Below are 17,396 nucleotides of genomic sequence, written 5' to 3'. Positions count from 1 at the left end.
GCACCACACTCCCAGAGCCCTCACCTCCTCCCTGTAGGAGGAGTCATTGTTGGTAATCAGGCCTACTACTGTTGTGTCGTCTGCAAACTTGATGATTGATTTGGAGGTGTGCATGGCCACACAGTCATGGGTGAACAGACAGTACAGGAGGGGAATGACCACACACCCTTTTGGGGCCCCTGTGTTGAGGATCAGCGAAGTGGAGGTGCTGTTTCCTACCTTCACCACCTGGGGGCGGCCCGTCAGCAAGTCCAGGACCCAGTTGCACAGAGCGGGGTTCAGACCCAGGGCCCCGAGCTTGGAGGGTACTATGGTGTTGAATGCTGAGCTACAGTCAATGAACAGCATTCTTACATAGGTATTCCTCTTGTCCAGATGGGATAGGACAGTGTGCAGTGTGATGGTGAAATAACACACAAAGCAACATACTGCAGAATTGCTTAGGAGCTAGAAGCAGACCTACCATATCCATCGGAGCCATCTTACTTACAACATCTCTCTCCTCTTCACACACTCTATTTTTGCTCACAGCGGAGCTAACCCAAAGGCCCTGCGTGGGAGCTATAAAGGCTTTTAATCAACTGGTGCATTTATATGCTGGGGATCAACTGGCCCAAGAGCAGAGAGCAATCGCATGAAGAGGCCTCTAGATAATTCAAACACTCTGCATGTGTGAGAAGTGAATGTATGAGTGCTTGTGTGTGTGTGGGTGGGAGGGGGACGGGCATACGTGGTGTGTTTTCTTGTCTCTGATCATATGAATAAGGACGTTTTGAACCCCATTCAATCTTATACGACAACGCTACTTACTTTAATTTCACACCCGTTGAACTGAGTAGACTGGTCTCGGTGACAGAGATTGCTTGGTTGTGAAAGATGTTTCAAATCAACTGTAATGGGTGATTGTTAAGCTGATGCCTCCAACTCAGAGAAAATGGCAGCCGGTGACATGGATTCCGGGGAGGGTCTCATCTCATGCGATGGGGTTGACATTAGCTGTGTTATGCAACCGTAACCTCCAGCTTTGCTGTTGTTGCAGTCTGACAATAGGCACAGTGTGTGTGTGTGTGTGTGTGTGTGTGTGTGTGTGTTGCTGCTGCCTGACACTGGGCCAGGGGTGCACTGTGACAAGAATTCAGCCCTAGCATTTAATCCATACCACCCCACATCACTGCCTGTCTGCTTAAGCCTTATACGTTATAAAAGCCATGCTAACGACTTACGCTATATACAAATTACTGCCTGTCATATACTGTATTTCCCCCTGGTGTCACTGGTGCCACTTACTTTTACAATTGGTGGCACCAGCCCATGATTTAGGTCCATTGTATAAAGACATTCATAGTGCTTTATTAAGAAATGTAATGAATAGACTACTGAGGTATTCAATAAAGACGTTGTTTCATTTCATTTAACACGTCCAAGCAGGAAGGCATGATTAAAGATTATTTGATGTGCATCCTAATAAAGTGACTGACATGAATTTTGTGATGACAATTAGACTATAGACTATAGGACTCCAGATTTTCCAGATTGTTTTTGTTCAATAGAGATGAATTACATACTTTATTTTCACTAACTAATGTCATATGGTTATTAATTTTGGGGTTCAACACATGAGGAAGTGGAAACTGAAAACATATTAACTAGATCGCTAACTCTAATTATAAACCGGGCGGTTCGAGCCCTGAGTGCTGATTGGCTAAAAGCTGTGGTATATCAGACCGTATACCATGGGTATGACAAAACGTTACTTTTTACTGTTCTAATTATGGTGGTAACCAGTTTATAATAGCAATAAGGCACCTCTGGGGTTTGTGATATATGGCCAATGTACCACGGCTAAAGGCTGTATCCAGTGTTGCGTCATGCGCATTGACGATTTTCGCATGTAATTTTTGGTGGGGCAAAAGCCACTACACAACACTAAATTGCATTATAACGGTGACAAACGGTGCCCACAAACGGCCTACATAAAGCTGCCCCAACAGCAGTCCCAACATCTTACCACTGCTACACCTGGCTATCAGCGGAGCCTTGTCTGGCTGTGAAACAGTTCATTCAGATTTATTTACTACCTTTAAAAAAAAAACATAGCTGATATGGCTGTCTTGCTTAAACAAATGTGGTTTCTAATGACAATTGAGATGTACAAACTATGGTATAAGGGACAACAAGTGGAAAAGAGACAATCCGTAATTTCGATTAAGACAGAAAGAAAATGTATGAAATGTAAGAAATGAAATGAATGAAATGTATGCATTCACTACTATAAGTCGCTCTAGATAAGAGCGTCTGCTAAATGACTAAAATGTAAATGTAAGACATTAATGAGCGAGCTAGGATGAACATAGTCAATATAACTATTTGTTTAGCACTTCTAAAATATACAGCAACAGAATTAGGAACATTGGCCGTTCTTACAGTATTCTCCCTGTAAACCAAGTCAGAACCATAGGATAAATAAAGGGGGCATAAAAGCAAACAATGAAAGCTCTTACAATATTCAATGATTATGTTTCTCTAAAACAGGTTATAGGCTACATGTGCACCACCAAGTCAGAACAGTGGGCAAAATTAAGAGGGGTAAATAGACCAAATTATTAAGGTGAGGCACATGGGCTACTAACATCTTACTTAACAACATAGAGTTAGTATTACTTTCTTAGCTACAGTATACATATCTCCCTGACATATTACATAATTAATTCAGCAGTACACAATACATTTTGGACTCACCTTGTTTTGCTGTGCTCACTTCAGTGGCAAAAGATCCTTCGTGGGCAAATTTTATCATCAACATCTGGCAGTCTCTGGAATTGTGGTGCTTTCAACACAACTAGGAACTCGGAAAAAAACAAGTCGAATCATGATGACATCATTGATCTTCAGGTCGTAGCTCTAGAAAAAGGCCGGATTTACAATTCTGAGTTGGATGACTGTTCAAAATGTATTTTCCGAGTCAGAGCTCGTTTATTCCTGGCTTCCCAGTTGCCTTGAACTCACTGAAGTCAAGTTTTCGTAGTTCCGAGTTAACAGTTGTTTTGAGCGCGGCACAAATCATGCTTCATTGACAGAATGGCCATGTTGAATGTTTGTTATTTTGAACTTTAGGGATAGGCGTCCCGCTAGCTGGACACAAGCCGACAACATCCAGTGAAATTGGAGGTCGCGCATTTCAAATAAGTAATCGTAATATTAAACATTTATGAACATACAAGTGACTTATCATTTAAAAGCTTCAATTCTTGTTAATCTAACTCCGCTGTCCGATTTCAAAAAGGCTTTATGGAGAAAGCATACCATGCGATTGTCTGAGGATTGCGCCCCACAACATATTTTTCGACCAGCACAGGCTTCATAAAATCACAAATAGCAATTAAATAAATCACTTACTTTTGAAGATCTTCCTCTTTTTGCAATCCCAAGGGTCCCAGCTACAACATGAATGATCGTTTTGTTAGATAAAGTCCTTCTTTATATCCCAAAAAGTCTGTTTAGTTGGCGCCATCGATTTCAGTAATCCACTCGTTCAACATGCAGACAAAGGAGTCCAAAAAGCTACCGCTAATCTAGATCCAAACAAGTCAAACGACATTTCTATTTAATCCTCAGGTACTCTAAATGTAAGCAAACTATAATATTTCATACGTAAAGTACTATGTTCAATAGGAAAGGAAAATTAGTAAGCACGCACCCGCTCATTCGCGCGCCAAAATACCGATATTGTTCCAGTGCTGTTCTCACAAAAACTCCAAATACTTGTTCATTTTTCAAAAAACAAGCCTGAAAGCTTGAATAAAGACTGTTGACATCTAGTGGAAGCCATAGGAATTGCAATCTGGAAGACGGATTTACATAGAAACAATAGGATCCCATTATAAGAGCCTGGGAGCTCAAAAAAAAAGATTTCTGGTTGGATTTTCTTCGTATTTTTGCCTGCCATATACATTTATTTATAGTCTCAGACATGAATATAACAGTTTTAGAAACTTAACATGTTGGGGATAAGGGGCAGTATTTGCACGGCCGGATAAAAAACGTACCCGATTCAATCTGGTTACTACTCCTGCCCAGTAAGTAACTAGAATATGCATATCATTGTTTGATTTGGATAGAAAATACCCTAAAGATTCTAAAACTGTTTGAATGGTGTCTGTGAGTATAACAGAACTCATTTGGCAGGCCAAAACCTGAGAAGATTCCAAACAGGAAGCGCTCTCTGACTATTTCTTGGCCTTCTTGATCATCTCTAACCAAAACAGGGGATCTCTGGCATAACGTGACATTTTCTAACGCTCCCATAGGCTCTCAGAAGGCGCCAGAACGATGAATGGTGACTTTTCAGACCATGGCTGAAAAACAGTAGCGCATTTGAAGACAATATAATTGTCTTTCTGCCGTTTTCTTAATAACTGTATTGTTGTCCTTATTTTTGTTTTGTTAATGTTGTTGTTGTTGTTGCACTGTGGAGGTCACTCTATATATTATACGGTTAACCAATACTGATCATAATTAGCATACTAGTACGCCTGTCTATCTTATATTTTATTTTGTTGAAAAATAAAATCTTGGTACGAAACATGAATCGAGCTTCTCTTCAGAGTGTAAATTATATGTTACTTAGGTAAAAAAAAGTGGTATGTACTGTAATATAATGGCATTTTGCAGACACTTTTATCTGAAGCGACTTATAGTAATGTGCACATAACTTTTTATATGGATGGCCCCAGCAGGAATTGAATCCACACTCCTGGCGTTGCAAGCGCCATGCTCTACCGACTGAGTCACACAGGATGAATGCCGTGGGTTCATATGTGGCCAAACTTGCGCTCACTTTCGAAAGACTAAACAGAGCTTCACGGAGTCCCTGTCATGTGCAAACCTTGGCGAAATGTTTGCATATCTTTTGAAAATGTAAGACAAAAATAGCATTTTACATAATTTACATAAGTATTCACACCCCTGAGTCAATACTTTATAGAAGCACCTTTGGCAGTGACTAGAGCTGTGAGTTTTTCTGGGTAAGTCTAAGAGCGTTCCATACCTGGATTGTGCAACATTTGTCTATTATTCTTTTCCAAATTCTTCCATCTCTGTCATATTGGTTGTTGATCATTACTAGACAACCATTTTCAGGTCTTGGCATAGCTTTTCAAGTAAAACTGTAACTCGGCCACTCAAGAACACTCACTCTTTTCTTGGTAAGCAACTCCAGTGTAGATTTGTCCTTGTGTTTTAGGTTATTGTCCTTCTGAAAGGTAAAAAAAGAGAAAAAAGAAAAGTGAATTCATCTCCCAGTGTCTGGTGGAAAGCAGACTAAACCAGGCTTTCCTCTAGGATTTTGCCTGTGATTAGCTCCATTCTATTTCTTTTTTATCCTTAACTCACCAGTCCGTAACGATTACAAGCATACCCTTTTCTACAATCACAGCCATTATACTCTGTTACTGTTTTAAAGTCACCATTGGCCTCATGGTGAAACCCTTGAGTGTTTTCCTTCCTCTCTCCGGCAACTGAGTTAGGAAGAAAGACACCTGTATCTTTGTAGTGACTGGGTGTATTGATACACCATCCACATTGTAATGAACAACTTCACCATGCACAAAGGGATATTCAATGTCTGCTTTTTTAAAATTGTATTCTTTATTTTGACCAATCTACCAATTAATGCCCTTCTTTGCGGGGCATTGGAAAACCTCCAAATTCTTGGTCGAATCTGTGTTTGAAATTCACTGCTCGACTGAGGGACCTTACAGATAATTGTGTGGGGTACAGAGATGAGGTAGTCATTCAAAAATCATGTTAAACACTATTATTGCACACAGAGTGAGTCCATGCAGCTTATTTTGTGACTTACCTCTACAGGATCGGTGTCCCCCCCGCAGGATGGTTGAGCTAACTTAGGCTAATGTGATTAGCATGAGGTTGTAACTAACAAGAACATTTCCCAGGACATAGTCATATCTGATATTGGCAGAAAGCTTAAATTCTTGTTAATCTAACTGCACTGTCCAGTTTACAGTAGCTATTACAGTGAAATAACACCATGCTATTGTTTGAGGAGAGTGCACACTTATGAACTTGAACATTTATTAATAAACCAATTAGGCACATTTGGGCAGTCTTGATGCAAAACTTTGAACAGAAATGAATGCAATGGTCCATTAGATCAGTCTAAAACGTTTCACACACTGCTGCCATCTAGTGGCCAAAATCGAAATTGCACCTGTGCTGCAATAATACATTATGGCCTTTCTCTTGCATTTAAAAGATGATGGTACAAAAAACGTTTTTTTCTTTGTAATTATCTTTTACCAGATATGTGTTATATTCTCCTACATTAATGAAACATTTCCACAAATGTCAAAGTGTTTCCTTTCAAATGGTATCAAGAATAATATGCATATCCTTATAATAAATAAATACATTTAAAAAATGAAGGTCAGGTCCTGAGCTACAGGCAGTTAGAATTGGGTATGTCATTTTAGGTGAAAATTAAAAATAAAAATAAAAAAAGGGGTGGATCCTTATTAAGCAAATATTTACTCATTAACTTATTTAGGCTTGCCATAACAAAGGGGTTAAATACTTATTGACTCAAAACATTTCAGCTTAATTTTTTTATAAATGTGAAAAATATAATTCCAATTTGACAATACTGGGTATTGTGTGTAGGCCAGTGACAAACAATCTCAATTAAATCCATTTGAAATTTTGACTGTAACACAACAAAATGGGGAAAAAGTGAAGGGGTGTGAATACTTCCTGAATGCTCTGTCTATCACTTATATTCGACTGATATTTTAATTAAAGAAAAAATATTACATCTCACCTTTGACCTTTAATGCTGCATTGCAAATCTGAAGATTGATTTGAGCCTGCATACAATTGAGAACTTGAAAGAATGGAAATGCAAGGTATATTTACACTAATGATGGCTCCTAACCTGTAAGCAGTAACATCCTCATCAAACCTCACCTGCTGATGCAAACGCTGCAAGAGGATTTGTGAGAATGGATGGATATACAAAGTTTTTCCCCTGGTCTACAGATATGTAAGCACTGTACAGAAGGACATTAATTATACAAGCACAAAATTCTTAATGAAGAAGAAGTCGCGGTTCAAGCTCACCTTACCGCCTCATTACCACCATGCTGACGTCGAGTAGCTGTCTCGGCATTTAGATAACCAAGCCAGATCTGATTCAAAATGGCTTCTCATGCAATATTTCATGCAAAAATGCATTGATTCATATGCTACGCATAGGTTCAGCATATTTTATGTGTTATTCAGATTTTTTTATTCATTCTGTATTCTACCAACGAGATCTGGGAAAAAACTATAAAACTGAGAAAATACAGGAATAAAAAAGGCACCCCGCTATTGGACACAAATTATACTTAAATCAGGGATGTAACACACTGTATGAATACAGCCCACATATCTGTTTCTCTATTGTGTTTTTACTGTTTCTATAATGCCAATGACCCCTCTGTTTTTTCTCCTCTTCTCCATTTCAAAATTATTTATTTCTTTAGCCTATGTTGTTCTATTTTTTTCTGACATCTCATTGGGCGATGTACTGCTGCCAGCACAGTGATTTTCCCATGGACAAGTGCATTCAACAGCCTCCTCTGGTGAACACAAGGATTTCAGCAAGCGTCTGAGCGGCAAGAGCAGCGATTCCAGCCAAAAGTGCATAGAGCACCACTAGAGAATGGTTGTGCAACCAATGACAGCCCGCTGTGACTTTGGCTGGTGCATGATGATTAGGCCTAAGGTAACCAGGGGTTTGCTGTCTTATGTGCTGATCACCATTTGTTACCTGTGTAGCGTTGAGTGTGTGATGTGCTTGTTGTACAATACATGAAGGCTATGTGACAATGGTGAGAGAGTGAGAGAGTGAGAGAGAGTGTGAGAGAGAGAGAGAGAGAGTCCTGTCATTTATTTTGCATCACAATAAGGAAATGTACTGTATTTTCATTTACTTTTGAGGGTCTACAGCTATAACAATACACCGAATGCAAACTTATGGCATAGGTCATTGTATTAGAAAACATGAATGTATGATGTCATTTCTAGAAACACTAGGCTTATATCACACATATTTTCAAGGATGAAAGACATCAAATATTCAATATATTCAAAGAGTAAAGGGAAAGGGGAAAGGGGATATCTAGTCAGTTGCGCAACTGAATGCATTCAACCGAATTGTGTCTTCCATTTTAACCCAGCCCTCTGAATCAGAGAGGGTATTAATGCAGGGTGGCAATGCAAAGCAAATTATACATAAGGTTCTACTACCATCTATGGGGTTCAACATTATGCTTTACCAACAGCTTTTCATTACCCTTATGCAAGTGTGTGTATAGTTTAAAAGAATGGTCAAACACGGTAAAGGGTAAGGTTGTTTACGTCAAACCATTGTGTGGTTAAAGCATAAACTGTTTCATAAATGTGGAACATGACCCAGCTCTACATCATAGCCATATACCCTGGCTCTGCTCAAATTCTAGTCTCCTTATGGTCTCAAAAGACTGACTCAAACACAGAACACCTTACTTGTTAAAAAACACCACTAAAGGGACAGTTCAGCGAAATTACATATGATCTCAAAATAATTTCAAAACAAGTAATTGAGCTACAAAACATGAAATGTAAAACAAGTTCAACTGGAGCCATTAACTTACATTTGTTTTTAAAATATGTAATTATGTCAAGCTATCCATTTAATGTTTTTGCAGTAGTAAGCTTTGGGGCTGTGGAGGTTCTGATTTGCCATTGCCGATTTATGATCCAACTAAATTAGGTGAGCTCACACTCCGACTTGAAGAGATATCTGTTGCTGTATCATCACAGCCAAATATGGAAATGTGAGCTTGCTCATGTGACGAGGATGCAAAATACAGACAAACAACTTCAGTTATGCGACAGAGTCATAGAGTAACTATAACAGACATGACCAACGTTATTCTTCTACAATACAAAGATTGTTGTCGGTCTCTTTCTTTACACATTTCCATCCGATTTACTGATCCAATTTGTTCAAACAAGCCTGAGGGTTACAGTGGGGGGAAAAAGTATGACCCCCTGCTAATTTTTGTACGTTTGCCCACTTACAAAGAAATGATCAGTCTATAATTTTAATGGTAGGTTTATTTGAACAGTGAGAGACAGAATAACAAGTAGTGTGACAGGGGGTCAAATACTTATTTCCCTCATTAAAATTCAAATCAATTTATAACATTTCTGGCATCCGTTTTTCTGGATATTTTTGTTGTTATTCTGTCTCTCACTGTTCAAATAAACCTACCATTAAAATTATAGACTGATCCTTTCTTTGTCAGTGGGCAAACGTACAAAATCAGCAGGGGATCAAATACTTTTTTCCTCCACTGTACATAGACGTCTTTGGCATCATAGTGTATTTTATACCCAATTTACCCTTATCACTCCCTCTTTCCATCCAGCCCATATCCCCTTCTTTTCACATCCCTTTTACGTCAACAGTTACCTGAGACTTCGAGCTTTGACAATGATGACAGTGTCCCCAGTACGTGTTTACTTGAGTTTGAATGCCTCTCCAATTTAAATTGCGGGTCTCCAATGAAAGGGCATCCAGGATTGCATCAGCCTGCCTCTGAGTTGGAAATAACATGTATTACAACGATGCAGACTGATTGTTGACATATTCTCTAAGGGATATGGAGGGCTGCCAATTCTATTACATCCTGCACATTTCCAGCCAACGGCAATGGATGGGGCCCAAAGTGTGTGTCTGTATGTGTGTGTGTTTGTGTGTGTACGTGTGTACGTGCGTGTGTCTGTATGTGTGCATACGTGTGTCTGTCTAACTGATATGGAGACGTCACTTCCAACGCCATGTGTGTGCTCTCATGTGTGCATGCATGCGTGTATGTGTGTGCTTTTGCTTTGCCTGCTGGCCATAGGCAAATGCTTGAAAATCAGCTGGAAATTATTTTTCTTCTTCTCCAATTGTCTAAACAGCTGGTGACTACAGGCTTGAGGGACAGTCTTCTTACTTATTTCACTGATACATGCTGCATATATGAGGGGATTTCAATGGAAAGCTTTGTGTCAATGACTGATTGTATCACATTTTAATCGGGGTTTGAATATAGTCAGTATGCATAACTTTGCTTTAATAAACATTCTCTCCATGTGCAAAATGAGGCCCCTTGTTTTCAACAAAAAAAGCAGGGGAAAAGCAAACAAGTAAATACATGAAAGAGAGCCATTAAATTGATTAGGGAGTCTGGGAAAGACATCAAATGAGACTGGAAAGATGTAGCTTAGCAACAGGATTGATTAAGCCGTGGACACTGTTTCCTAAGTGCCCTGCTGCTTTTAATAGGATTCTATGCGAATGTGTGATTTTGCTGCGCTTGTACAGCAGACCTGAGTCATTGTTATGTACCACTATTCATCAAAAGCACCCACTGCCAAATGGGCCACGCAGTATCACACACACAGAGTGATTCCAATTTACATGCATTTCTTAGGGTTGTATCACAAAAGTATGGATTTGTTATTCACACTCAGTATAGGACATAGGACTAATAGACGCATGTTCATGATTTAATTGTAAACCCTGTTACAAGCATGAACTGTATATACGCTCATCAACTCTATAATGTAAGAGCATAATATGATAAAGAGCAAAAATAATCTAGTTCACTTTACCAAATGTAATATTACCCTCACTCTACAGACAGCACCAAATCCACCGATACACTGTACCACAGCATAAGAGCAGCAGCAGGTATACCTGAGGCTTAGGGGCAGTGTTTCCCAACTGGTCCTCCAGTAACCGCAACAGTACCTATTTTTCTTGTGACCTGATTCGACTTGTCAACAAATCATCAAGCCCTTGAAAAGCTCAATCAGGTGTTTTTGTCTGGGGCTAAAACAAAAATGTGTGCGGTTAAGGCCATGGCCTCAATCACATACTGTATATGTCGCCCTACCTGCATGGGATTGAATCGCAGCACCCCCCTGGATTTCTAAACTATATCTCCCTCTGTCTATATCCTCCTCATTTCATGCCTCTATATCAATAAAACATTGAAATAGATGACATCTCCAGATTTTGGTTTAGATGATTTAGTAGGTATGTTGACAGGTGAACAGGTTTGCCATTACGTCAAACTCCTTGACATGTACTGACCACCTTAGCCGGCCTCTACAGAGTGGGTGGCAGGTAGCCTAGCGGTTAAAAGTTTTGAGCCAGTAACCAATAAGTTAGCTAATTAGGTGAAAGATTTGTTGATGTACCATTGATCAAGCCACTTAACTCTAATTACTCCGGGGTTGCTGATCCCTGGATGTGACCCCACTCTCTGAGGGTGTCTCAGAGGGAGTGGGATATGAAAAAAAATGAATTTCCAATTCAGACATGTGTATAATACACACGTGTACATGGGCAAATGTAAGCACCCACTTAATTATATTTTTACAGAGCTCCCCATCTGACCTTTCTGTGTTCTACTCGGTTTAACAAGAGAACAGCCTGTACAGTTTTCCCTAACATCCTCACCTCTGGTTCTCTCTTAGGTCCCACCTGACAAAACTTGATGGAGCTGTCAATCAAATATTCAGTTGATGTGAAATCGACATACTTCTGGTCAATCATCTTTTTTTCATGTCTTTTCCACACAGATGTGTCAGATCTAAGGACGGGCAAAAAAAATTTCAGCATATAGGAATGAAGTTCCTTTTAAAGGTACACATTACACAATTGTTTTTCTGCATGCTACGATTGATTGACAAGTGCAAAGTGACATTGTCAACTTATTGATATTAAACCTCTTAAGGATCTCTACAGATCGGTGTCCCACCCTCGGGACTGTTGAGCTAATGTGCGCTAATGAGATTAGCATGAGGTTGTAAGTAACAAGAACATTTCCCAGGACATAGACATATCGGATATTGGCAGAAAGCTTAAATTCTTGTTAATCTAACTGCACTGTCCAATTTACAGTAGCTATTAGAGTGAAAGAATACCATGCTATTGTTTGAGGAGAGTTCACAGTTAAGAACATGAAAAGTTACTAATAAACCAATTAGGCACATTTGGGCAGTCTTGACACAACATTTATAAAACCTCTTACATCTAGACGTTCCGCTAGCGGAACACCTGCTCCAATATCCAATGATAGGCGTGGCGCGAATTACAAATTCCTCAAAAATACAAAAACTTCAATTTTTCAAACATATGACTATTTCACAGCATTTTAAAGATAAGACTCTCCTTTATCTAACCACACTGTCCGATTTCAAAAAGGCTTTACAGCGAAAGCAAAACATTAGATTATGTCAGCAGAGTACCCAGCCAGAAATAATCAGACACCCATTTTTCAAGCTAGCATATAATGTCACAAAAACCCAGAAGACAGCTAAATGCAGCACTAGCCTTTGATGATCTTCATTAGATGACACACCTAGGACATTATGTTATACAATACATGCATGTTTTGTTCAATCAAGTTCATATTTATATCAAAAAACAGCTTTTTACATTAGCATGTGACGTTCAGAACTAGCATACCCCCCGCAAACTTCCGGGGAATTTACTAACAATTTACTAAATTACTCACGATAAACGTTCACAAAAAGCATAACAATTATTTAAAGAATTATAGATACAGAACTCCTCTATGCACTCGATATGTCCGATTTTAAAATAGCTTTTTGGTGAAAGCACATTTTGCAATATTCTAAGTACATAGCCCAGCCATCACGGGCTAGCTATTTAGACACCCGGCAAGTTTAGCCTTCACCAAAATCAGATTTACTATTATAAAAGTTTGATTACCTTTTGTTGTCTTCGTCAGAATGCACTCCCAGGACTGCTACTTCAATAACAAATGTTGGTTTGGTCCCAAATAATCCATCGTTATATCCGAATAGCGGCGTTTTGTTCGTGCGTTCCAGAAACTATCCGAAATGGTAAATCAGGGTCGCACGCATGGCGCAATTCGTGACAAAAAAATTCTAAATATTCCATTACTGTACTTCGAAGCACGTCAACCGCTGTTTAAAATAAAAATTTTTTGCAATTTATCTCGTAAAAAAGCGATAATATTGCGACCGGGAATCTCCTTTTCGGCAAACAGAGGAAATATCACAAAGACGGGGGCGGCCAGGGCACGCGCCTAAGCCCACAGTCCCTTGATCGGCCACTTGAGAAAGGCGATAATGTGTTTCAGCCTGGGGCTGGGATGACGACATTCTGTTTTTTCCCGGGCTCTGAGAGCCTATGGAAGACGTACGAAGTGTCACGTTAGAGCAGAGATCCTTTGTAATTGAATGAGATGGCAAAGAAGTTCAAGAAATGGTCAGACAGGCCACTTCCTGTAAAGGAATCTCTCAGGTTTTGACCTGCCATTTGAGTTCTGTTATACTCACAGACACCATTCAAACAGTTTTAGAAACTTTGGAGTGTTTTCTATCCAAAGCCAATAATTATATGCATATTGTAGTTACTGGGCAGGAGTAGTAACCAGATTAAATCGGGTACGTTTTTTATCCAGCCGAGAAAATACTGCCCCCTAGCCATAACAGGTTAACAGAAATGCAATGGTTCATTGGATCAGTCTAAAACTTTGCACATACACTGCTGCCATAATTCATTATGGCCTTTCTCAAGCATTTCAAAGATGATGATACAACAAAAAATAAAAAAAATGGTTTTAATTGTATTATTGTTTTTTTAATTGTATTATCTTAGACCAGATCTAATTTGTTCTATTTTTTTATTTGACCTTTATTTAACCAGGTAGGCTAGTTGAGAACAAGTTCTCATTTACAACTGCGACCTGGCCAAGATAAAGCAAAGTTGTGCGGCACAAGCAACAACACAGAGTAACACATGGAATAAACAAGCATACAGTCATAACACAATAGAAAAAAAATAAAGTCTATATACAGTGTGTGCAAATGGCGTGAGGAGGTAAGGTAATAAATAGGCCATAGTAGCAAGTAATTACAATATAGCAAATGAACACTGGAGTGATAGATGTGCAGATGATGATGTGCAAGTAGAAATACTGGTGTGTACAAGAGCAGAAAAGTAAATAAAAACAATATGGGGATGAGGTAGGTAGATTGGAGGGGCTATTTACAGATGGGCTATGTACAGCTGCAGCGATCGGTTAGCTGCTCGGATAGCTGAAGTTTAAAGTTAGTGAGGGAAATATACAGTGAGGGAAAAAAGTATTTGATCCCCTGCTGATTTTGTACGTTTGCCCACTGACAAAGAAATGATCAGTCTATATTTTTAATGGTAGGTTTATTTAAACAGTGAGAGACAGAATAACAACAAAAAAATCCTGAAAAACGCATGTCAAAAATGTTATAAATTGATTTGCGTTTTAATGAGGGAAATAAGTATTTGACCCCTCTGCAAAACATGACTTAGTACTTGGTGGAAAAACCCTTGTTGGCAATCACAGAGGTCAGATGTTTCTTGTAGTTGGCCACCAGGTTTGCACACATCTCAGGAGGGATTTTGTCCCACTCCTCTTTGCAGATCTTCTCCAAGTCATTAAGGTTGAGGCTGACGTTTGGCAACTCAAACCTTCAGCTCCCTCCACAGATTTTCTATGGGATTAAGGTCTGGAGACTGGCTAGGCCACTCCAGGACCTTAATGTGCTTCTTCTTGAGCCACTCCTTTGTTGCCTTGGCCATGTATTTTGGGTCATTGTCATGTTGGAATACCCATCCACGACCCATTTTCAATGCCCTGGCTGAGGGAAGGAGGTTCTCACCCAACATTTGACGGTACATGGCCCCGTCCATCGTCCCTTTGATGTGGTGAGGTTGTCTTGTCCCCTTAGCAGAAAAACACCCCCAAAGCATAATGTTTCCACCTCCATGTTTGATGGTGGGGATGGTGTTCTTCAGGTCATACGCAGCATTCCTCCTCCTCCAAACACGGCGAGTTGAGTTGATGCCAAAGAGCTCCAATTTGGTCTCAGCTAACCACAACACTTTTACCCAGTTGTCCTCCGAATCATTCAGATGTTCATTGGCAATGATTCAGACGGGCGTGTATATGTGCTTTCTTGAGCAGGGGGATCTTGCGGGCGCTGCAGGATTTCAGTCCTTCACGGCGTAGTGTGTTACCAATTGTTTTCTTGGTGACTTTGGTCCCAGCTGCCTTGAGATCATTGACAAGATCCTCCCGTGTAGTTCTGGGCTGATTCCTCACCGTTCTCATGATCATTGCAACTCCACAAGGTGAGATCTTGCATGGAGCCCCAGGCCGAGGGAGATTGACAGTTCTTTTGTGTTACTTCCAATTGCGAATAATCGCACCAACTGTTGTCTTCTTCTCACCAAGCTGCTTGGCGATGGTCTTGTAGCCCATTCCAGCCTTGTGTAGGTCTACAATCTTGTCCCTGACATCCTTGGAGAGCTCTTTGGTCTTGGCCATGGTGGAGAGTTTGGAATCTGATTGATTGATTGCTTCTGTGGACAGGTGTCTTTTATACAGGTAAAAAACTGAGATTAGGACCACTCCCTTTAAGAGTGTGCTCCTAATCTCAGCTCGTTACCTGTATAAAAGACACCTGGGAGCCAGAAATCTTTCTGATTGAGAGGGGGTCAAATAGTTATTTCCCTCATTAAAATGCAAATCAATTTCTAACATTTTTCACATGCGTTTTTCTGGATTTTTTTGTTGTTATTCTGTCTCTCACTGTTCAAATAAACCTACCATTAACATTTTAGACTGCCCACTGACAAAGAAATGATCAAACGTACAAAATCAGCAGGGGATCAAATACTTTTTCCCCTCACTGTAAGTCTCCAGCATCAGCGATTTTTGCAATTAGTTTCAGTCATTAATCTCACATTTCCACAAACTTCAAAGTGTTTCCTTTCAAATGGTATCAATAATATGCAAATCCTTGATTCAGGTCCTGAGCTACAGTGTCACGTCCTGGCCAGTATAGGGTTAATTGTCATTGTAGTTTGGTCAGGACGTGGCAGAGGGTATTTGTTTTATGTGGTTCGGGGTGGTGTTTTGGTAAAAGGGCGTTTGATTTAGTATTTCCGGGTTTTTGGTTTATGGTCTATGTTGATGTATTTCTATGTGGAGTCTAGTGAGTGCGTTTCTATGGTTGATTAATTGGGGTTGGGACTCTCAATTGAAGGCAGGTGTTTTCTCTTTGCCTTTGATTGAGAGTCCCATATATTAGGGTTTGTTTGTCATTTGTGGGAGATTGTTCTTTGTCTAGCATGTATGAGCCTGAGAAGACTGTCAGTATATCGTGAGTTTGTTTTGTTGTTTTTGGTATTCATTTTGAGTTAATAAATGTTCAAAATGAACAAACAGTCCTGCTGCATTTTGGTCCTACTTTTCCGACGATGATTTCGCCATATCGTCTGACGACGACGAAATCCCTGACATACAGGCAGTTAGATGTGGGCGAAAATTTGAAAAAGGGGCGGAGGTTCCAACAGTGCAGTTCAAGAAGTTAAGAAAAAATTACCAAATAAACTAAAGTAAAAAATAACAAAAAGTAATACAATAAAATTACAATAACGAGGCTATATACAGGGGGAACCGGTACTGAGTAAGTGTGAGGGGGTACAGGTTGGTTTAAGGTAATTTGTACATGTAGGTAGGGGTGAAGTGACAATGCATAGATAAACAGCGAGTAGCAGCAGCATACAAAGTAAATGAAGGAGGGGTGACAATGTAAATAGTGGCCATTTAATTAATTGTTAAAAATTCTTATGGATCAAATCTCGTTAGCGGGATCGAGTTGACAACATCCAGTGAAATTGCGGAGCGCGAAATTTCAAAAAAATGATTTGAAATATTTAACTTTCGTACAATCACAAGTGTAATACAACAAATTAAAGCTTAACTTCTTGTTAATCCAGCCACCGTGTCAGATTTGAAAAAGGTTTTACGGCGAAAGCAAACCATCAAACAAACACATGACAATCATATTTCAACCCGCCAGGCGCAACACAAAACTCAGAAATAACGATATAATTCATGCCTTACCTTTACCTTTGAAGAGCTTCTTCTTTTGGCACTCCAATATGTCCCATAAACATCACAAATGGTCCTTTTGTTGGATTAATTCCATCGTTATATCTCCAAAATGTCAATTTATTTGGTGCGTTTGATTCAGAAAAACACCGGTTCCAACTCGCCCAGCATGACTACAAAATATCTAATAAGTTACCTGGAAACTTTGTCCAAACATTTCAAACAACTTTCCAAATCCAACTTTAGGTATTTTAAAATGTAAATAATCAATCAAATTAAAAATTTTGCGTTCTATAGCGGATAAAATGAAAGTGGAGCAAGCTTCAGGTCACGCGCCCCAAACAAAACAATCCACTTGGCTGT

Source organism: Salmo salar, chromosome 06 (assembly GCF_965601325.2).
Source record: "Salmo salar chromosome 06, fSalSal1, whole genome shotgun sequence".
Classification (NCBI taxonomy): Eukaryota; Metazoa; Chordata; class Actinopteri; order Salmoniformes; family Salmonidae; genus Salmo; species Salmo salar.
This window is presented reverse-complemented; position numbering follows the sequence as displayed.